This window comes from Salmo salar, chromosome ssa06 (assembly GCF_905237065.1).
Source record: "Salmo salar chromosome ssa06, Ssal_v3.1, whole genome shotgun sequence".
Lineage (NCBI taxonomy): Eukaryota > Metazoa > Chordata > Actinopteri > Salmoniformes > Salmonidae > Salmo > Salmo salar.
The window spans coordinates 56931213-56954740 of record NC_059447.1 but is presented as its reverse complement, the minus strand read 5'-3'; positions in this window follow the sequence as shown (position 1 = coordinate 56954740).

The window sequence follows — 23528 nt, the reverse complement described above, 5'->3', positions numbered from 1 at the left end:
TTTCAAGCAGGAAGTGGCCTGTCTGAGAAGTAGTGTTTCATCTTGGCTCTTTTTATTGAAGACTCAGGATCGGTGCAATAACGTGACACTTCCTACGTCTTCCATAGGGTCTCAGAGCCCGGGAAAACGTTGAACGATATCGAGGCAGGCTCTGGCTGAAACACTTTATCGCTTTTGTCAAGTGGCCACTCAGAGTATTATGGGCTTAGGCGCGTGCCCGCTTCGACCGAATGGTTTATTTTCCTTTGTCTGTTTATCTAAACGCAGATTCCCGGTCGGAATATTATCGCTTTTTTATGAGAAAAATTGCATAAAAATTGATTTTAAAGCGTGATGTTAAGAAACAAACTTTAGAGAAAAAATACATTTGAATAAATGGTTTTAACACTCTTATGTAGCTGTCATAACCAGCCATAAAATAATGGAATATATGTCACAACAGGTGTAAATATATAGATAGGGTCATGACAATATTATGACATAAGTTATTTAAACTGTTATGACATATTGTGACATGGTTATGACCGTGTCATAATGTGTTATGGTGCTAGGTGTCAAGTAAAGTGTTACCCATTTGGCTTCAGACAATCATTTGTCATCCAATAGTTTTCGTTTCTCTCTGTCTCATCCTTTTGAGACCATGCATTCTAAGAAAAAAAGGTGCTATCTAGAACCTTAAAAGGTTCTCTGGCTGTCCCCATAAGAGAACCCTTTTTGGTTCCGGGTAGAACCCTATTGTGTTTCATGTAGAACCCTTGTAGAACCCTTTCTCCAGAGGGTTCTACATGGAACCCAAAAGGGTTCTCTTATGGGGACAGCCGAAGAACCCTTTTGGAACCCTTTTTTTTGTAGTAAGATATGGGGAGTTAGCGTCTTGAGAAACACACATGGTTTTGACGAATCCACTTCATTGGGTATACTGTAGTAGTCAGCCACTCCTTCATCATGAGTCATGACTGCTAGAAAGTAAAGGGACCACCTTCCAAAGAATCATTAGCTGGGTATCATTCCATGAAGTAGCTAATGGGGTGAATAATAGAGTCTGGACAGATGTTGGTGTTATAGAGGGGGTGCTTGGGCCCGGCTAACTCAGTGAGCCCAAGTCCATTTCACTCTGATTAATGCGTGGTAGAAAACGTTCTTCTTCTCTCTCCAAGGCTTGTTAGTGAATAACCAGTGAACGCTTGGCTTACAGCTTTGTGACTCACTGACTGCAGTAACTGACTGATTCCTGGAAAACTGATTCCTGGAAAATAAATAAACCTAGGCTACAAAGGGTGATCTGAAGGATACTGACTTGACAGGAATATTGACCATATAATACACTTACTTGTCTGTGCACTATTCTGAATCCTGCGAGTCAACCCTGTGAGTTGTCACAAGATGCTTGCTTCGACCTTCAGAAAGTTGACAAAATAAATTTTGACAGGACTTTGAGTGAACGTGTGACGTACGGCATTCATCATGTTTAGAGCTGTTGCAGTTATCCCTATCCCAATATTATTGATTGTTACTACAAAGGGACTTCAGCATCATGTTTTACAGACAAAGCTAACATATAGTCCAGCCAATAAAAACCTTCTAAAAACCTATCTGAAAGTTGTAAGCCTCATGGAGTGTTAAATTGGAGGGGAAAACCTTCCACACTGGAGGGATAAATGAGTCTTACGTTTTTATTTAATCTCTGCTGAATTCCTCCTTCACCATTTCCAGTTGACATTGATTTTCCAAATGCTTTCTCCAGCCCTACAATTGAGATGACAAGAAACAATGTGTCCCTTATGCAGTCATCACAGTCCAGCCATGTGAGTCAGTAGTTCTGACTGGGAGGAATGCTCCTTCATTGGGACAGTCATACCTCCCACAGCTTACTGTGTTGAGGGGAAACTCACTCTGCTACTGCTACTGAAGAAGGACTCCTCCGAGGCTTGCCATATGCTCCTCACGTAGCTAGGGCAATAGGATTTTGAACATCTGGTTTACACAGTTCTATTCTTAGAGGTATTGTATTTCCAATGTCTTCATTGGTAGGTGAGGACTTCATTTGACACACCACAGTCCCTGAGAAGTACTTGTCCCTTTGCTTCACTCTTGGCAGTGTCTTTGTTGTGTGAGGATTTCAAGGTTTTTCAGGGTCATTTGAATGCTCACACTCACTTGCACTTCAGCAATATCTGAAATACTGTGACAAACATACAAATTATGCCTGCATTGAATAGTTCTTGATCACTGCATCGTCAATTTAAAAAGACCTTGAATTTATTAAGTGGATTATAGTGACTTTTGTACTGTGGTTTCTTGGCGTTGGCAGTCAATCTTTCTTTTCCCCCACCCACCTCCTGTCTCTGCCATGTTTACCCACCCACCTACACACACCGATGGCCATGTGGTCCACATTTAGATGCTCACTGTAGCAATTCAATGATGATACAGAGCCAGGTTTCAGCATATATCTTTGGTTTCATCCCAACTTTTAATTTGACCCTCCAGGCTCTCTGTGCACAACATCTCAGATTAGAACAGACTTTGCACAACTGAGCCTTACTGCATCGCCATCTCTGTTTCTACTTACGCTCCTCGCATGACTGTCCAATTACTGGATCAGATCTGTTGTCTTCCACAATGCAGGGCATTGTAGAGATCCACAGTTACTTTAGTCAGTGACTCGTGCTGAACTGTGTCTTAGCGGGAGTAGGCAGTGGCGCCGCCAGGGATTTTGGGCCCCATGGAAAGATATCACATTGGGCTCCACCACCACAGGCCACACCAACCCTGCGCAATTGCTGTAACCACACACCTCCAGAACCCAATCGACCCATTCAAAGCTTTAAATAACTCTAACTTTGCAGGCTTGCAACTCTCTTGTAGTCCAATATTTACTGTACGATATTTACTGACAGTGAGCTGTGAAAATATAACACTGTGCAGACATACATGCAACATTCTGCATACAGTGGAAGTCACTATTTCATGCAAGACTGATACCTGATATTGACTGATATAAGAAATGTGCTAAAGGCCATCTTTTCCACACTAAATGTAATTTTAATGGTAAAATTCTTGAACGAAAAATAATCTTAACATTAATTGTCACGTCCTGGCCAGTATAAGGTTAATTGGTATTGTAGTTTGGTCAGGACGTGGCAAAAGGTATTTGTTTTATGTGGTTCGGGGTGGTGTTTTGGAAAATAGGGTGTTTGATTTAGTATTTCCGGGTTTTTGGTTTATGGTCTGTGTTTATGTATTTCTATGTGTTATCTAGTTAGTTGTATGTCTATGTTTGGTTAATTGGGGTGGACTTCCAATTGAAGGCAGCTGTGTGGTGTTGCCTTTGATTGGAAGTCCTATATTAGTTGGGTGTGTTTGTTTGTCTAATTGTGGGAGATTGTCTTTGGATTGCTGTGTTGCCTTCAAGGCTGTCATTTTGTCGTTCATCGTTTTGCTTATTTTTTGTATACGTGTTTGTTTGGTTTTTTCCTTCTTTTCCGTTAAATAAAGAAGATGAGTATACACATACCTGCTGCGTTTTGGTCCGCCATTTCTAACGACAAGCGTGACATTAATGAATAACTTAAAATAAATATAACTTAAATATACATTAACCTCTTCAATTAAAATAAATGAACATTATCATCTATAGAATGATTTAACAAACAAAATAATAAAATCAGAAGCAGATTTTTGAACTAAGTATACATTTTTTGTTATTATTATTATTTATTTATTATTATGAACACAACAAATACAAAAAACAGAAATATACAAACAAGAGTACATAAACCTAACAGACGAGGTATTACATATCAAGATTCATTTACAATTTGTTAAATACTTTTATGGTGCGTATTGCTTTTTTGTTTTTACATTTAACGATCGTTTCATAGTAATATTAAAATTCAATCTTAAACAATGCGAAGAGGGGTTTGTTCTCTGCCCACTTCATTTTATGGATAAAGAATCTTCCATGAAAGATAAACAAATTAACAATGAAAGTTAAATCAGGGTCCATATCTTTTGGATCAAAATAAAACATAATATCAGAGTCTCTCAGATTAGCATTAATAGTTGTTTCTTTTTAAATAAAATCTTCTAACTCCAAAATCTTCTGACATAAGAACAGTCCCAAAATAAATGGTCACGAGTTTCTGGGTCACAACCACAGAATACACATTTGTTATCAATAGCTATTTTAAATCTGTGCATAACAAAGGTCTTTACAGGGTAGCTTCTATGAATGAGTTTGTATGATACTTCTTTCACCTTATTAGATATACAATATTTACCAGACAACAACAAAACTTTGTTCCACTTCACTTGTCCTAGGGCTGCATTCCAGTACATTTTAGCAGAGGGAATAGTAACATATTGACATAGTTTCCTTATATACATGTTATTACATTTATAGTTTAAAATGTCAATTCCTTCTAATTGTATTGAGGCTACAAAATCCTCAACAGTTGCACTTGGAATATTGTTATATTCTCCTAAAATAAGAATATAACTTTTAGGGACAGCTCTAACAACAATTTGATACTCCTCAAGAGTGAATGTAACATTGTGTGTTCTCATAAATTCTGGATAATCAAATAGTTGTCCATCATTATTCAATAATTGTTTAAACCAAATAATGTTGTTGTCAAACCAGTTCTGGAAAAATAAAGAGTTGTTTTTGTATTTTATGTCTTTATTATTCCAGATTGCATACCTATGTCGGGAATAAATAATTTGTACATGAGGTTCCAAGTTAGAAGTAGTTGTTTATGAAAGTTAGCAAGCTGTCACGGCTGTCGAAAGGAGAAGCGGACCAAAGTGCAGCGTGATTCTCGTTCCACATAATTCTTTATTAAACTGTGAAACTTTGCAATATATACAAAATAAACCTGAAGAAACAAAACAACAAACCGTGACGCAGAGGTGAAACATACACTACTCAAAATTAATCTCCCACAAACCCAGGTGGGACAAACACCAACTTAAAAATGACCTCCAATTAGAGACAACGATGACCAGCTGCCTCTAATTGGACTTTGGGTGCTACATATTACCGCTTTTCTTAAATAATGAGGTTTATTTCTCCATATGAAATTACATTTTTTTAGTATCAACCATTTTAGTTACTGACAGAGGAACATCCAAGGCAAGGGAGGTATAAACTAATCTGGACAGACCTTCAGATTTTGATAAAAGTACATGTCCAGATAAAGAAAGATCTCTTAATAACCAGGAGTTAAATCTCTTTCCAATTTTCTCTAGAATAGGAGAAAAATTTAAGTTGGCCCTTTCTTTCTGATCTTTGCTAACTTTAATACCAAGATATGTGATCACATCTTTTACAGGGATAATACATACTGAGGTTAAGTCACATCTTTTTAACGCAAATAATTCAGATTTTCTAATATTCAGAGATAAACCAAATACATGTGAGAAGGCATTAATACACTCAATAGCTTTCCTGACTTCATTATGATCTTTCAAAAAAAATGGTGAACATTTTATCTCTTTGTGTTGTATCTGAATACCCCTAAAACTATCCTTATTTATACGAAGTGCCATAACTTGTGTGACCAAAAAAAATAAGAAAGGAGAAACTGGGCATCCTTGTTTAATTCCACGTCTAATGTTGAATCTCTGTGAAGTTCCATGGGATAACTTAACAGAGCTGTTACTATTATTGTAAAGTGTCTTAATTACACTTTGAAAATATTGACCAAAACCAAAAAATCTAAGAGTTTCAAAAATAAAATAATGTTCAACTGTATCAAATGTCTTGTAAAAGTCTACAAATAAAATAAAGCTATCTTCCATAATGTGCTCATTGTAGTCTATCAAGTCCAATACTAGTCGAATATTATTAAATATATGTCTGCCCTTCATAAAACCAGACTGGATATCATCAATAATTTAGTCAAGACCTTTTTTAAGTCTTTCTGCAAAGATGGATGCAAGAAGCTTTCCATCATTGCTCATTAATGTGATTGGTCTCCAATTTTCTAACATCATAGAATCTTTGTTTGGTTTGGGTATTACAGAAATGAGGCCTTGTGTCATAGAAACAGGCAGGACCCCTAAATCAATTGCCTCCTTAAAAACATTAAATATATATTCAACAATATCGGTCACGTCCTGACCAGTAAAGGGGTTATTTGTTATTATAGTTTGGTCAGGATGTAGCAGGGGGTATTTGTTTTATATGGTTTTGAGTGTGTGTTTATGTAGAGGGGTGTTTTATTTATGTTTCCGGGGTTTTTGGTTTAGTTCTATGTTGTACAGTTCTATGTCTGTTTCTAGGGTGTTTATTTCTATGTTTAGTATTTGGGATTGGGGCCTTCAATTGGAGGCAGCTGGTTATTGTTGCCTCTGATTGAAGGTCCTATAATTAGGAGTTTGTTTGTTTTGGGGATTGTGGGAGATTGTTCTTTGTACTGCTGTGTGAGCCTACAAGGCTGTTTATCGTCCGGTCATCTGTTTCTTGTATTTTGTTTCGTGTTAAATAAAATGAGCATTCACATACCCGCTGCGCCTTGGTCCAATTCATACGACGGCCGTGACAATATCCTCCTGAAAATATTTATAGAATTCACTAATAATGCCATCATTCCCTGTAGATTTGTTCTCTTTTAACTTGCTGATACATTTTTTATATTGACAGAAATAATTTAATCACAAGACTTTTGGAAGTCTTCATCTATGAATTTTGCATAGTCTTTGACAGAGTCTAGAAAGGCAGATATGTCACTAGTAGGACAGGCATTACTGGTATCAAGGTTACCATAGAATTCTGAAACATATTTTTAAATAACTTTGGGGTTTTCATTTTCTTTGCCATCTATATTAAGCTTATGAATAGATGTAAATTCAGAATTTTTTCTCTCTAAATTGTAAAAGTATTTTGTATTTTTTTTCACCTTCCTCCAACCATCTCCTTCTTAATCTTACAAATGACCCTTTTGCTCTTTCTTCATACATTCGGGCCATTTCTAGTTGTAAAGAGAATAACTGACCCTTTCCTTCTTCATCAAGGTCCTCCATAGAGATTAGAGAAAGTATTTCCTTAACAAGTTCATCTTCCCTCAGTCTTTTAAGTTCAGCAATTTCTTTACCTCTCTTCATGGCTGTTTGTCGTTTTTCATACTTCATTAATTCCCAATATTTCCCGTAAGACTTAAATAGTCGGGCTTTCCTCCAATTGTCTTGTATAATATCTTTGGCATCCATCTTGAAATGATCATCTTCCAACAGTCTACTATTGAGTTTCCAATAACTCCGATTCGGTTTAACTTCAGATCCATTAATATATAAAGATAAGAATATAACTTTATGATCAGTAAGAATTGATGGTTCAATTGATACCTTGACTACAGTAACCCACTGTGCCCACAGGATTTGGAGACACAGAGCTGCTTTGATATAATTTTGAATGCCAGGACAGTTGCTTTTGTCTATGTTTGCGGTAACAAAACATGGCCTAATATATTAATCAATGATGAATGATAATGTCAAACAATTAGTCATGTTATTTTAACAAAGCACATAATGTAAGTCATGTACCAGTCCAAAAGTTACAAGGCTTCATCCGATGAGTCAGCGGACATCATTTGAGTATTAGGATCGCCTGGCTCTCAACAGTTGGGTTTGGTCCATGATATGAGTCCAGATTTAAAAGCACACACTGTAGTGAGAACCACACTGCCTCTCATTACCTTACTGCAGTATACCACCTCATCGGAGAACTTGCCACACCCAAAAAGGGTTTCAGTTTGATATTGAGGAATAAATCAGACCCAAAAGAGTTTATTTGTATTTGTATTTATTATTGATCCCCATTAGCTGCTGCCAAAGCAGCAGCTACTCTTCCCGGGGTCCAGTAAAATTAAGGCAGTTTATACAATTTCAAAACATTACAATACATTCACAGATTTCACAACACACTGTGTGCCGTCAGGCCCCTACTCCACCACTACCACATATCTACATTACTAAATCAATGTGTATGTATAGTGCGTATGTTATTGTGTGTGTGTGTATGTATAGTGCGTATGTTATTGTGTGTGTGTGTGTGTGTGTGTGTGTGTGTGTGTGTGTGTGTGTGTGTGTGTGTGTGTGTGTGTGTGTGTGTGTGTGTGTGTGTGTGTGTGTGTGTGTGTGTGTGTGTGTGTGTGTGTTTGTGTATGTGTCTGTGTCAATGTTTGTGTTGCTTCACAGTCCCTGCTGTTCTGTAAGGTGTTTTTGTATCTGTTTTTTAAATCTAATTTTGATTCTTGCGTCAGTTACTTGATGTGGAATAGAGTTCCATGTAGTCATGGCTCTATGTAGTACTGTGTGCCTCCCATAGTCTGTTCTGGACTTGGGGACTGTGAAGAGACCTCTTGTGGCATGTCTTGTGGGGTATGCATGGGTGTCCGAGCTGTGTGCCAGTAGTTTATACAGACAGCTCAGTGCATTCAACATGTCAATACCTCTCATAAATAAAAGTAGTGATGAAGTCAATCTCTCCTCCACTTTCAGCCAGGAGATATTGACATGCATATTATTAATATTAGCTCTCTGTGTACATCCAAGGGCCAACCGTGCTGCCCTGCTCTGAGCCAATTGCAATTTCCTAAGTCCTTTTTTGAGGTTTAGGGTTCAGTGTTATGTTCCAAATACAATGGTTTTTGTTTTACAAATATTTATGGCTAACTTATTCCTTGCCACCCACTCTGAAACTAACTGCAGCTATTTGTTGAGTGTTGCAGTCCTTTCAGTCGCTGTAGTAGCTGACGTGTATAGTGTTGAGTCATCCGCATACATAGAAACTCTGGGATTACTCAAAGTCAGTGGCATGTTGTTAGTAAAAAAAAATTTAAGCAAGGGGCCGAAACAGCTACCCTGGGGAATTCCTGATTCTAACAGGATTATATTTGATAGGCTTCCTTAAAGAACACCCTCTGTGTTCTGTTAGACATGTAACTCTTTATCCACATTATAGCAGGGGGTGTAAAGCCATAACACATACATTTTTCCAGCAGTAGACTATGATCAGTAATGTCAAAAGCTGCACTGAAGTCTAACAAGACAGCCCCCACAATAATTTTATCATCGATTTCTCTCAGCCAATCATCAGTCATTTGTGTAAGTGCTGTGCTGTTGAGTGTCCTTCCCTATAAGCATAATGAAATTCTGTTGTCAATTTGTTTACTGTAAAATAGCATTGTACCTGGTCAAACACAATTTTTTCCAGAAGTTTACTAAGGGTTGGTAACAGGCTGATTGGTCGGCTATTTGAGCCAGTAAAGGGGGCTTTACTATTCTTGGGTAGCGGAATGACGTTAGCTTCCGTCCAGCCCTGAGGGCACACTCTCTTAAATTGAAGATGTGGCAAATTGGAGTGGCAATATCGTCTGCTATTATCCTCAGTAATTTTCCACCTAGATTGTCAGACCCTGGTGGCTTGTCATTGTTGATAGACAACAATAATTTGTTCACCTCTTCCACACTGACTTTATGGAATTCAAAAGTACAGTCCTTGTCTTTCATAATTTGGTCCAATATACTTGGATCTGTAGTGTCAGCGTTTGTTGCTGGCATGTCATCCCTAAGTTTGATTATCTTGCCAATGAAAAAGTCATTAAAGTAGTTTGCAATATCAGTGGGGTTTGTGATGAATGAGCCATCTGATTCAATAAATGTCATTTAAGGTGCCCCAAAGCTTTTACTATCAATCAATCAAATGTATTTATAAAGCCCTTCTTACATCAGCTGATGTCACAGAAAGGCCAGAATCTAGGAAGAAACCTAGAGAGGAACCAGGCTATGAGGGGTGGCCAGTCCTCTTCTGGCTGTGCCGGGTGGAGATTATAACAGAACATGGCCAAGATGTTCAAATGTTCATAGATGACCAGCAGGGTCAAATAATAATAATAATCACAGTGGTTGTCTAGGGTGCAACAGGTCAGCACCTCAGGAGTAAATGTCAGTTGGCTTTTCATAGCCGATCATTCAGAGTATCTTTACCGCTCCTGCTGTCTCTAGAGAGTTGAAAACAGCAGGTCTGGGACAGGTAGCACGTCCGGTGAACAGGTCAGGGTTCCATAGCCGCAGGCAGAACTGTTGAAACTGGAGCAGCAGCATGGCCAGGTGGACTGGGGACAGCAAGGAGTCATCAGGCCAGGTAGTCCAGAGGCATGGTCCTAGGGCTCAGGACCTCCGAGAAAGAGAAAGAAAGAGAGAATTAGAGCGAGCATACTTAAATTCACACAGGACACCGGATAAGGCAGGAGAAATACTCCAGATATAACAGACTGACCCTAGCTCCCCGACACATAAACTACTGCAGCATAAATCCTGGAGGCTGAGACAGGAGTGGTCGGGAGACACTGTGGCCCTGTCCGACGATACCCTCGGACAGGGCCAAACAGGCAGGATATAACCCCACCCACTTTGCCAAAGCACAGCCCCCACACCACTAGAGTGATATCTTCAACACCAACTTACCATCCTGAGACAAGGCCGAGTATAGCCCACAAAGATCACCGCCACGGCAAAACCCAAGGGGGGCGCCAACCCGTCATTCTTTATACAATCATTCTTTATCTTTGTTTCATAGTGTAGTTTATTTTTCTTTTTATTTAGTTAATCACATGATTTCTTAATTTGCAGTACATTTGCCAATCAGTCGAGCAGCCAGACTTAATTGCCATACCTTTTGCCTCATCCCTCTCAACCATACATTTTTTCAATTCATCATCAATCCAATGGGATTTAACAGTTTTTACAGTAATTGTCTTAATGGATACGTGCTTATTAGTAACTGGAATAAGTCGTTTCATAAACGCGTGAAGTGCAGCGTCTGGTTGCTACTCATTACACACCACAGACCAGCAAATATTCCTCACATCATCAACATATGAATCACTACAAAACGTCTTGTATGACCTCTTATACACTATATTAGGCCCAGCCTTTGGAACTTTGGTTTTCCTAGAAATGGCTATTATATTGTGATCACTACATGCTATGAATTTGGATACTGCTTTAAAGCTGCTTTATCTGCAGCGTTAGTAAAAATCTGATCAACACATGTTGATGATTTAATTCCTGTGCTGTTTGTAACTACCCTGGTAGGTTTACTGACAACCTGATCAGTATTTGTATACTACAAGACCCAGAAACATACAGAGCCAAGAAGCTTTGGAGTTTTGGCCTTCCAAATTTGTTAATTAATCAATAAGAAAGAGAGTTCCAAATCTCTCTGCCAATAACAACACATTTTCAGTTTTCCCTTCCCCACTCAGACCACTCCCAGACAGTCCTAGCAAAAATGATTGATTGAAGCAATTTTTTGTTTATTTTTGACTAGTTTAATTGAGAACAATCACAGTAAGGTACTTAATTGTTTGCCGGAAATGATTTGATATTGAGATAAAAATGGCTGCATTGGACCTTTAAAAGCATTTCTTGCTACTAAGAAACATTTATTGCTACTATATATGGTGTCTCAAAGGAAATAAACAACAGCAATGATTCATCATCATATTCCCCATTTCAGACCTCCCAAGAGCCACCACTTTATCCTCTGGGGGTGAGCAGACAACTGCGGTGAGCTCAGTCTTTGATAACCTCCTCGTATTCCATTAATTATTGGTTTCATGCAGGTACTGAAACCATTGGGGAAAGTTTGGCGGTTTGTTCCCTTTAAGCCCTTTGGTTTGACAACCTTCACTGCTGTGTTTTCATGCCAAACACCTTTGTTAAGTTTTCATAGTAGTGGAAAAAACTCAGCTGTTTGGAGGCAGCTACAGGATGTTCATTTAGAGGGTTGTACGAGTCTGAAAGAAATAACAGATGTTACCATTCTGTATTATAGCTTAAGTTATTGCAAAATTATTCTTCAAAAGGTGTACCTCTTTAAATATTTTGAAAACACATAGGCCGACATCCTTCATTCCCTTGAAGCGATCATTGATCTGATGGAATTGGGACAGGAAAATAATGGTTTCCAACTAAATACTTTCACCTATCCAATCTTGTCAGATCAGCTATCAACTAGAGAGAGGAAGGAGGTACTGAACTCTAACAGTGCACATGTTTCAGTTTTAGATTTTTTATGTGTGTTCACATGCAATTGAAGATGTCAAACTACTTCTAATGACTACACGATATAGACATCACAGATCCTCATATCCCTTTGCCATTTTGACTGGTTTATTCCAACTTAGTTTCCTTTCAAAAAACAATAATCATCCACATATGACTTGTGTGGAAAACTATTTGGACTTCCCCTTGTCAGAGTCTAGGCTCACCTGAGTAAACAATGGGATATTTGTGAGGTGAGAGTACAAAGGCTTGTGTGGTTGGTATCTGTGTTTTGTCACCACGGATTCCATGAATCCCTATTATTCATGGTTGGGAGCACCAAGTCTGTTATCACTAAATATCAGGCAGTGCTCTGGTCCAGTCTGGCATCCTTCATGGAAATAATGGTTGTTATCAAGGTTCCCCGAGGTGCACCACAATTACTATGTTTCCTTTAATAATTGATGACATTTTATAGATAGTGTAATGAAACAGATAGGGAGAGTGAGCTTGTCTGAGGTGGTCTGCGAACCCTCAACCTTCTGGCCCGTAGACTTGCACTCTGTTGACAGCTCCAAGAAAGTTAGCTCCCTTGGGGGAGACTATATACATAAAGGCAGGGTCACTACAATTCAGTATACTGTATACTTGTACATACCGCTCTGATATTGGAAGGAATGAGGTAAATGTTATTCATTTCCACATTGTCCTACAACTGTCCATATTTCTGTTGTTCACTGTTGCAGGACAGATCACAGTAAGACCTACCATTCGATTCACGCTCAGAATTGAATTAAACTCTTTTTTTTCATGTTCAGATTGCCTCAGTGGAATTAAAATGACAGAACTAAAAGTTAAATGAGAAGGACAGGATACAACACCAAGAGCCAACAGGTAGGCTGCTACTTGATGATTCGAATGAAGTTCTTGTTATTTACTGTAGGATTCAGAAGGGGGGATAGCGCACAGTTAAAAGTTATGTCGTCTCAATTAGCCTAGCTAACATTCAACGAGCTTCTCTCGGTCTGATGCAGTCGAGACAGGTACTATGTACTCAGATGAGAGGATAAATAATTAGCATTATAAAACCGCTTTGGAGAAATCTGCATTCTGATTGGCTGAAATTGGGTTCTGGGCTTTTGACAATTCCCTGTTATCCGCACTGTCTGAAGTAGCCTAATCACTCACTGAAGTAGTACAGTACTTGACATCAAAGTATCGATACTTGACCAAAACAAAAAACATGGTGGACAATTTCTCTCGCTTCAGATCCGTAACCAGATTAACCACAAATGCAATGAAGGTTATCTTAAAAGTAAAAGACTATTCTAATATTCCCGCACCCCGATAACATTGTTGCCGAGTTGGACTTGCTAGCCAGCGACAGGATTTGAGTTATCTCAGCCGTTTGAAATAAAAACAACTCAGTTAGCAAAACAAATTGTGGAGTTAGCTAGCTAGCATAGTTATCTGTATTCAGAGCTTACTGGTGGAAAAAGAGCTTATCGGGGGAAAAGTACTCAATTGTCATAATTGAGTAAAAGTAAGGATACCTTGATAGAAAATGACTCAAGTAAAAGTGAAAGTCACCCAGTAAAATACTATTTAATTAAAAGTCTAAAAGTATTTGGTTTTAAATATAGTTAAGTATCAAAAGTAAATGTAATTGATAAAATATACTTAAGTATCAAAAGTATAAATAATTTAAAATTCCTTATAATAAGCAAACCAGATGGCTAGTCTTGTACTAAAAAAACAAGAAAATTATGCCAAGGGCACAGAACAAAACTCAATTTACAAACGTGAGTCCACGAGATCAGAGGCAGTAGGGATGACCAGGGCTATTCTCTTGATAAGTGCGTGAGGTGGAACATTTTCCTGTCCTGTTAAGCATTAAAATGTACTTTTGGGTGTCAGGGAAAATGTATGGAGTAAAAAGTAAAAAAAAATCTTTAAGAATGTAGTGAACTAAAAGTAAAAGTCAAAAAACAAAAAAGACTTAAGTAGTACTTTAAAGTATTTTTTACTTAAGTACTTTACAACATTGTTCCTTATAGTCCAAGGACCATACTGTACATGTTTTGTTTAAAGGCGAATTGGCTCTGGAAGCCAAAACAGCCAAATATTCCATCTAAATGTGAATCGATTCTAAATTGCGATTTGGTTCTAGAAACATAAATCCTTCTACTTTCATTTAACATCAAAATAATTTCAGAAATGCAAAATATAAACTATAAACTGTACACTGTTTTAACACAGTTGCAACCGATATAATTTTTCAGTGACAACAACTTTTTTTTTCTTGTTGAAATTAAAATCACAGTGCACTGTGATTTTAATTTCATGAAGAAAAAAAAAGTTTCTCTGTTAAGGATTTTTTCTTAACGTTAAGGATCCCAATTTAGTTTTAACATTTTAACGTTTACAGCCCTAATAGTGTCTATTTCTCCAAGTGCCTTCATGCTGTGTTAATTCAGCTGGGACTCTTTTACTTGATGAGCATTTTTTTGTTGTCATCTGGCAAGTTTTCTCTGGCTTTGAACTTGGCTGACAAAGACCAATAAGAAATAAGATGAGTACACAACTCTCTTGGTTAAAGATACTTTGGGGACTCACCTATGGAGCAGTGAGGGCAACGGCACCTCCGTACCCTCAGGCTCTGATCAGTCCCTACACCCAAAGAAGGGCACTGCGTTCATCCACCTCTGGCCTGCTCGCCTCCCTACCTCTGCAGAAGCACAGTTCCCGCTCAGCCCAGTCAAAACTGTTCGCTGCTCTGGCACCCCAATGGTGGAACAAGCTCCCTCACGACGCCAGGACAGCGGAGTCAATCACCACCTTCCGGAGACACCTGAAACCCCACCTCTTTAAGGAATACCTGGGATAGGATAAAGTAATCCTTCTAACCCTCCCCCCTCCCCCCCAAAAAAAGAGATATAGATGTACTATTGTAAAGTGGTTGTTCCACTGGATATCATAAGGTGAATGCACCAATTTGTAAGTCGCTCTGGATAAGACCGTCTGCTAAATGACGTAAATGTAAATGTAAAAATTTGCTAACCTGTTTACAGAAGCTAGCCTGTTAGCTAGCTTAGCCTGTTAGCACACCTAGCCTGTTAGCTTGCCTATTAACTAGGCTTACCTGGTAGCTAGTGGATTCTCTAGAGCCGATTTAGAGCTTGGTACTGAACTGTGGTGCAGTTAGATTGCTCCATTCATGATTGACTATGTTTACACCCCACATTACCACAGTTGGTAATGCATGAATTTGAAGAGGTCTTGAAGAGAGGTGTTGTGCATATTTTTTTTTTCATTGAGCATGAATCTTCTCGGCTTCACCTTCAAACCTGACCGGTGTGAAGGTGACAACAAACTGGACAGTATCAGAAATCACTCTTTCTGTGTGTGCGTGCGTGTGTGTGGTGCGTGCGTGCGCATGTGTGAGTTTGTATGTGTGTCTGTTCTAACAAGTTCAGACAAAAATAGTCACCTTTGGCTCTCACCAGCTAGCTGTCCACATCTCTTTGACTCATCTGCACCAACGCCCACACATCACCCACACATAGGTTGTGTCCCAAATGGCAACCTATTCCCAATAAAGTGTAATACTTTTGATCAGGGTCCATAGGGTCTGGTCAAAAGTAGTGCACTGTATAAGGAATAGCGTCCGTTTTGTCTGAACTTGTTAGAACGACACACGTGCAAACGCACGCACACACACGTACAAATGTACACATGTGCACACACCACACACACACGCACGCACACACAGAGTGATTTCTGATACTGTCCAGTTTGTTGTCACCTTCACACCAGTCAGGTTTGAGTAGGGACTAGAACAAGAATCTCCAACCCTGTTCCTGGAAAGCGACCCTCCTGTAGGTTTTCACTCCAATCCCAGTTGTAACTAACCTGGTTCAGTTTATCATCCAGCTAATTATTAGAATCAGGTATGCTAGATTAGGGGTTGGAGTGAAAAACCAACAGGACGGCAGCTCTCCAGGAACAGGTTGGAGAGCCCTGAACTAGAGCGCTAATGCTCTCTGTCAGACGTTTATAAAGTGGAAAGAGGTGACATTTGTGAGACCTCATGTTGTTTGACTAGAGCTACATGCTGCTGTCATAATTTGTATAGGTCCAACAGAACGAGGTAAATCAACATTAAATGGACTTGTACCACAGTTAGAACATAATAGTGGGTACAGTGCAGACATTCTGGGTCCATACTTGAGAACATTAGAAATGCTTTCTCTGTATCAAAATGCGCATCAGCTAAATAAAATCATGACGTAGTTGCATGTGATACAATGTTACATATATAGTTGTTCCCATGAGATAACCTGGCATATTTAGCCCTATGCTAACCAGACCAGTGATTATTTCCTGTAACAAATTACGCATCAGCCTATCAAAGGTCAGACTTTATATACACCAACCAATGGCATTTCTTAAAATATGTCAACTTGGCCACCAGAGGGATATTTTAAACCTTCAAATTCAATGTTTACTTTTGTTCCACTTGGTCTTTCACAATTGTAGTATGCCAATACTGCATGATGCATCCTTTACCTTCTAACGTTCAAGAGGCAAATTTCCGCATACATGATCCCATATTTTTACACATCCATGTGCTTATGGTGGAAAAAGATGAAGGAAATCTATACAACATTTAAGTTTGTCGTATATCATAAAAAAAATGTTATAGCCTTATGGTCTCATCAAATAACTGTCATGTACCCCTATTACCATCTCTGCCGTTTGCAATAAAATGCAAATTAATTACTTAAAAATCATACAATGTGATTTTCTGGATTTTTGTTTAAGATTCCGTCTCTCACAGTTGAAGTGTACCTATGATAAAAATTACAGACCTCTACATGCTTTGTAAGTAGGAAAACCTGCAAAATCGTCAGTGTATCAAATACTTGTTCTCCCCACTGTACGTTTTCAACCCCCTGAGTCAATACATGTTAGAATCACCTTTGGAAGCTATTAGAGCTGCGATTCTTTCAGGGTAAGTCTCTAAGAGCTTTAAGAGAAACATTTGCTCATTATTTTTTTCAAAATTCTTCAAGCTCTGGCAAATTGGTTGTTGATCATTGCTAGACAACCATTTTCAGGTCTTGCCATAGATTTTCAAGCAGAACATTCACTGTCTTCTTGGTAAGCAACTCCAGTGTAGATTTGGCCTTGTGTTTTAGGTTATTCCTGCTGAAAGGTGAATTCATCTCCCAGTGTCTGGTGGAAAAGCAGACTGAACCAGGTTTCCTCTAGGATTTTGCCTGTGCTTAGCTCCATTCCGTTTATTTTTATCCTGAAAAACTCCCCACTCCTTAACAATTACAAGCATACCCATAACATGATGCAGCCAAAAGGGCAAGAAGTTAATTTCTTTGCCACATTATTTTCAGTATTACATTAGTGCCTTGTTACAAACAAGATGCATTTTTTTGAATGTTTTTATTCTGTATGGGCTTCCTTCTTTTCACTCTGTCAATTAGGTTAATATGGTGGAGTTATTACAATGTTGTTTATCCATCCTCAGTGTTCTCTTATCACAGCTATTAAACTCTGAACTGTTTTAAAGTCCCCAGTAGCCTCATGTTGAAATCCCTGAGCATTTTTTTTCTCTCTCTGGCAACTGAGTTAGGAAGGATGCCTGTATCTTTGTAGTGACTGGGTGTATTGATACACCATCCAAAGTGTAATTAATAACTTCACCATGCTCAAAGGGATATTCAATGTCTGCTTATAAAAATGTTAATCTACAATAGGTGCCCTTCTTTGCGAGGCATTGGAAAACTTCGCTGGTCATTGTGGTTGAATCTGTGGTTGAAATTCACTGCTCGACTGAGGGAACTTACAGATAATTGTATGTGTGGGGTAGAGAGAAGAGACACTCATTCAACAACAATGTTAAACACTATTATTGCACACAGAGTGAGTCCATGCAACTTATTGTGTGACTTGGTAAGCAAGACATTTCCGATTTAATTTTATTTCAGAAATTCCGAAAACATAATTCCACTGACATTATGGGGTATTGTGTATAGGCCAGTGACAACAAATCTTAATTTAATCAGTTTTAAATTCAGGCTGTAACACAACAAAATGTAGAAAAAGTGAAGGTGTGCGAATACTTTCTGAAGGCAATATATATCTGGGAAAGGGTATAAAACAATTTCTAGAGTGTTGAACGTTTCCAAGTGCACAGGGGTCTCCATAATTGGGAAATTGAAAAATTATGGAACTACCCAGACTCTGCCTAGAGCTGGCCGTCCGACCAAACTGAGCAACCGGGCAAGAAGGACCTTGGTCAGGGAGGTGACCAAGAACCCAATGACCACTCTGACAGAACTACAGAGTTCCATGGCTGAGATGGGAGAACCTGCCAGAAGGACAACAGTCTCTACAGCACTTCACCAATCTGGGCTTAATGGGAGAGTGGCCAGATGGAAGCCACTCCTGAGAAAAAGGCACATGACAGTTTGCAAAAAGGCACCTGAAAGACAGGGCATAAGGCAAAAGATTATGTGGTCTGATGACACAAAAATGTTACTCTTTAGCCTGAATGCAAAGCTCTATGTCTGGCAAAAACCAGACACAGCTCATTACACATCGAACACCATCCTTATTGTGAAACATGGTGGTGGCAGCATCATGCTATGGGGATGCTTTTCAGCGGCAGGGACTGGGAGACTGGTAGAGGGAACAAGGAATGGAGCCAAATATAGACAAATCCTTGATGAGAACCTGCTTCAGAGTGCAAACAACCTTAGGCTGGGGCAAAGATTTAAGTTCCAACAGGACAATGACCCAAAACATACAGCCAAAGCAATGTTGTAATGCTTCAGAATAACAATGTGAAAGTCCTCAAATGACCCAGCCAAGGCACAGACTTGAATACCATTGAAAATCTGTGTAAAGAATTGAAGATTGCGGTTCACCACAGCTCCTCATCTAACTTAACAGAGCTTGAAAAATCTGCAAGAAAGAATGGGAGAAAATCCCTAAATCCAGATGTGCAAAGCTGATACAGACATACAGTTGAAGTCGGAAGTTTACATACACTTAGGTTGGAGTCATTAAAACTCATTTTTCAAACACTCCACACATTTCTTGTTAACAAACTATAGTTTTGGCAAGTTGGTTAGGACATCTACTTTGTGCATGACACAAGTAATTTTTCCAACAGTTGTTTACAGACAGATTATTTCACTTATAATTCACTGTATCACAATTCCAGTGGGTCTAAAGTTAACAAACACTAAGTTGGCTGTGCCTTTAAACAGCTTGTAAAATTCCAGAAAATTATGTCATGGCTTTAGAAGCTTCTGATAGGCTAATTGACATCATTTGAGTCAATTGGAGGTGTACCTGTGGATGTATTTCAAGGCCTACCTTAAAACTCAGTGCCTATTTGCTTGACATCATGGGAAAATCTAAAGAAATCAGCCAAGACCTCAGAAAAAAAATTTGTAGACCTCCACAAGTCTGGTTCAACCTTGGGAGCAATTTCCTGAAGGTACCACATTCATCTGTACAAACAACAGGAGGCCTACAAACCTGACTCAGTTACACCAGCTCTGTCAGGAGGAATGGGCCAAAATTCACCCAACTTATTGTGGGATGGCTTGTGGAAGGCTACCCGAAACGTTTGACCAAATTGAAACAATTTAAAGGCAATGCTACCAAATACTAATTGAGTGTATGTAAACTTCTGACCCACTGGGAATGTAATGAAAGAAATAAAAGCTGAAATAAATCCTTCTCTCTACTATTATTCTGACATTTCACATTCTTAAAATAAAGTGGTGATCCTAACTGACCTAAGACAGGGAATCTTTACTAGAATGAATTGTCAGGAATTGTGAAAAACTGAGTTTAAATGTACTTAGCTAAGGTGTATGTAAACTTCCGACTTCAACTGTATTCAAGACGACGCAAAGCTTAAATAAGTCAAGTGGTATGAATATTTTCTGAAAGCACTGTACATAAAGTGATTATCAAATCAAATCAAATGTATTTATATAGCCCTTCTTACATCAGCTGATATCACAAAGTACTGTACAGAAACCCAGCCTAAAACCCCAAACAGCAAGCAATGCAGGTGTAGAAGCACGGTGGCTAGGAAAAACTCCCTAGAAAGGCCAAAACCTAGCAAGAAACCTAGAGAGCAACCAGGCTATGAGGGGTGGCCAGTCCTCTTCTGGCTGTGCCGGGTGGAGATTATAACAGCACATGGCCTAGATGTGCAAATGTTCATAAATGACCAGATTAAACAGTATGTAAACATTATGAATTAAAGTAACCAGTGTTCAATGACTATGTACATAGGGCAGCCATTTCTAAGGTGCATGGTACAGTACTGGGTGTTAGCCAGCTAGTAAAAGTGACTAAGGTTCAGGGCAGGGTACTAGGAGGAGCCCGGCTAGTGGTGACTGTTTAACAGTCTGATGGCCTTGAGATAGAAGCTGTTCATCAGTCTCTTGGTTCCAGCTTTGATGCACCTGTATTGTTTCCACCTTCTAAACGGTAGCGGGGGGAACAGGTCGTGGCTCGGGTGGCTGAGGTGCTGTAGATGTCCAGGAGGGCAGGCAGTGTACCCCCGGTGATGCATTGGGCTGACATGGCAAGTTGAAGATCAATGTGGAGGAGGTATTTTTGCCTACCTTCACCGCTTGGGGTCAGCCCGTCAGGAAGTCCAGGACCCAGTTGCACAGAGAGAGGTTAGGGATTCTGTCTGGGCCTGTAGCCTTGCGAGTGTTAACACGTTTAACCTCTCTGGGGTATGTGGTGCTAGCGTCCCACTCGCCAACAGCCAGTGAAATAGCAGAGTGCCAAATTCAAAACAACAAAAATCGCATAATTCAAATTTCTCACACATACAACTATTATACACAATTTTAAAGATAAACTTCTCGTTAATCCAACCACAGTGTCCGATTTCAAAAAGGCTTTACGGCGAAAGCATAGCATTAGATTATGTTAGGACAGCACCTAGACAAGAAAAACCACACAGCCATTTTCCAAGCAAGGAGAGGCGTCACAAAAACCAGAAATACAGCTAAAATGAATCACTAACCTTTGATGATCTTCATCAGATGGCACTCATAGGACTTCATGTTACACAATACATGTATGTTTTGCTTGATAAAGTTCATATTTATATCTAAAAAAAACATTTTACATTGGCGTGTAATGTTCAGAAATGTTTTGCCTCCAAAACATCCGGTGAATGAGCACATCAATTTACAGAAATACTCATCATAAACGTTGATAAAATATACAACTGTTATGCACAGAATTAAAGATAAACTTCTCCTTAATGCAACCGCTGTGTCAGATTTCTAAAAAGCTTTACGGCGAAAGCACTCCTTGCAATAATCTGAGTACAGCGCTCAGTCACCAAAACAAGCCATACAGATACCCGCCATGTTGCGGAGTCAACAGAAGTCAGAAATAGCATTATAACTATTCACTTACCTTTGATGATCTTCATCAATGCACTCCCAGGAATACCAGTTCCACAATAAATGTTCGTTTTGTTCGATAAAGTTAATCTTTATGTCCAAATACCTCCATTTTTGTTCGCGTGTTAGGTTCACTATTCCAAATGCAGAAGGCGCGCACACTAAAGTCCAGACGAACAGTCAAAAAAGTTCTATTACAGTTTGTAGAAACATGTCAAACGATGTGTAGAATCAATCTTTAGGATGTTTTTATCATACATTTTCAAAAATATTCCAACCGGACAATTTCTTTGTCTTCATAAAGGAAAGAGACACTGTTTATTGGATAGGCTATCACTTGAAAAACTACAAACCTCAGATTTCCACACTTCCTGGTTGGATTTTTTCTCAGGTTTTTGCCTGCCATATGAGTTCTGTTATACTCACAGACATCATTCAAACACTTGTAGAAACTTCAGAGTGTTTTCTATCCAAATCTACTAATTATATGCATATTCTAGCTTTTGGGCCTGAGTAGCAGGCAGTTTACTCTGGGCACGCTTTTCATCCGGACGTGAAAATTCTGCCCCCTACCACAATGAAGTTAAATGTCTTACTCACGTTGGCAAGGAGAGCCCACAGTCTTTTGTAGCGGGCCGCTTCAGTGGCACTGCATTATCCTCAAAGCGGGCGAAGGAGGTGTTAAGCTTGTCCGGAAGCAAGACTTTGGTGTCCGCAATGTAGCTGGTTTTCCCTTTGTAGTCCGTGATTGTCTATAGACTCTGCCACATATGTCTGATGTCTGAGCCGTTGAATTGCGACTCCACTTTGTCTCTATACTGACGTTTTGCCTGTTTGATTGCCTTACGGAGGGAATAACTCCACTGTTTGTATTCGGCCATATTCCGAGTCACCTTGCCATGGTTAAAAGCGATGGTTTACGTTTTCAGCTTTGCGTAAATGCTTCCATCTATGCAGTGGTTTCTGGTTTGGGTAGGTTTTAATAGTCACAGTGCAAACAACATATCCTATACACTTCCTGATAAACTCAGTCACTGTATCAGTATATGCGTGAATATTATTCACAGAGGCTACCCAGAACATATCCCAGTCCGCGTGATCAAAACAATCTTGAAGCGTGGATTCCGAATGGTCAGACCAGCGTTGAATAGTTCTTAGCATGGCTACTTCCTGTTTGAGTTTCTGCCTATAGAAACAGAGGAACAAAATTGGAGTCATGATCAGATTTGACGAAAGGAGGGTGGGGGAGGTCCTTGTAGGCATCCCGGAAGTTGGAGTAGTAGTGGTCGAGTGTTTTAGCAGCGCGAGTATTACAGTCAATGTGTTGATAGAATTTCTGCTTTATTTTCTTCAAATTTGCTTTGTTAGAATCACCAGCTACGATAAATACGGCCTGAGGATATGTGGTTTCCAGTTTTCATAAAGTCCAGTGAATTTCTTTGAGGGCCGTCGTGGTATCGACTTGAGGGGGGATATACACGAATGTGACTATAACCAAAGAGAATTCTCTTGGGAGGTAATACAATCGGCATTTGATTGTGAGGTATTCTAGGTTGGACGAACAAAAGGACTTGTTATCACAATCATACAATGAGTCATTAATCATGAAACATACACCCCTTCCCTTCTTCTTCCCGGGGAGAGATATTTATTCCTGTCTGTGCGATGAACTGAGAACCCAACTGGCTGGACGGACACAGACAGTATACCCCGAGAGAGCGATGTTTCCGTGAAACAGAGTATGTTACAATCCCTGATGTCTCTGGAAATAAATCCTTGCCCTGAGTTCGTCAACTTTATTATCCAGAGACTGAACATTAGCGAGTAATATACTCGGAAGTGGTGGGTGGTGTGCACGTGTCCTAAGTCGGACTAGAAGACCACTTTGAGTACCTCTCCTCCGCCGGCGTTGTTTTGGTTCAGCATCTGGAATCAGTTCAATTGCCCTGGGGCTACGAACAAAGGATGCAATTCGGGAAAGTCGTATTCCTGGTCGTAAGT